The sequence below is a fragment of the Elephantulus edwardii genome, unplaced genomic scaffold (assembly GCF_000299155.1).
Source record: "Elephantulus edwardii isolate Elephantulus edwardi_28Jun2011 unplaced genomic scaffold, EleEdw1.0 scaffold00001, whole genome shotgun sequence".
Classification (NCBI taxonomy): domain Eukaryota; kingdom Metazoa; phylum Chordata; class Mammalia; order Macroscelidea; family Macroscelididae; genus Elephantulus; species Elephantulus edwardii.
In genome coordinates this window covers 36,948,569-36,949,746 of record NW_006399751.1, presented here as the reverse complement: position 1 = coordinate 36,949,746, position 1,178 = coordinate 36,948,569, and positions in this window count along the sequence as shown.

Genomic DNA, 1,178 nt, shown 5'->3' with positions numbered 1-1,178 from the left:
TCTGATTAAAATATCATTTTACAGTGGTTTATTTCTCTATTTTCGCACGAAGTTGGGTGAATTGTATTTATTGGCCTCACCACATATTTGGTTTCCTTATTCATTCTTTGCCCCTTGATATTTTGGCCTTTGTTGCATTTCAGCTCTTCCCTTTCCTGTGTTTTTGAAAGGAGGCATGCTGCAACCAGATGTCTTTTGATGGAGGCAGGGGTAAAAAGGTCTTTTGTGTTTGAACGAGGAGGGGGGAAGTAAAATTGAAAGGTAACAGGAAATAGAGGCTAGTATACCTGAAAAAAAAATTAGCATGGCATTTGATCTCACCATATTAAAAAGTTTTTAACAGTTTAATAGCTTTCTGAATAAATTACCCTTTTGTCTAACAGTTTAATGATTGTTTTTATTTCATTGCCTTTGTAAGTTCCTCTGTCTTATTTTCTTCTCTTTGAGAAAAAAAAATATCTCCTACTTTCTCTCCTTCTTCAGTAGCCTTCATATTTACTATGAATCTTTCTGCACAAATTCTATAATCCTTTTCCCTTTCCTATTAACCATTATGGTAAATATAAGATGTTCCAAAAATGCTCATTTAGTGATATTATTATTAGGTCCTGTGCAATGAGTAGCTATAAATTTCAAAACATATACTGAAATTCACCGTCTCTAGGCATTCCAACTGCTGTGGGCACATATGAGCATCATCTTTTCTCTATCTCCATGGTCCTGTGAGGAGCCTTCTTACCAGCTTTCCTGTTCCCACAACAGCACAGCAGCCAAAGAGACTCTTCATATAAAGCAACTTGAATCACTATCCCACAGAAGGAGCTTCATTGCTGTGGAGTCACTCAAAGCTGACCCTCCAACAGGTTTTCAGAAACTGTAAATCTCACTGAAGGAGATTGCTTATCTTTCTGACAAGGAGCTGCTGGTGGATTTGAACCATCAGAGATGCAACCTGTGATTTAGCAGCATAACTCCCTTCAGACTATATCACCAGAGCTCTAGAGGAGAATGCAATACATTGACTAATACAAACTCAACAGCTAACTGCAAAGGTTGAAGGTTTTCATTTATCCACAAATAACTTGAAAGAAAGTCCTAAAATTGGTCATTGAAAATCCTGTGACACACATGGTATCACCAAGAGTTTAAAATCTTGATTTTTAAAAAAATCATCCTAC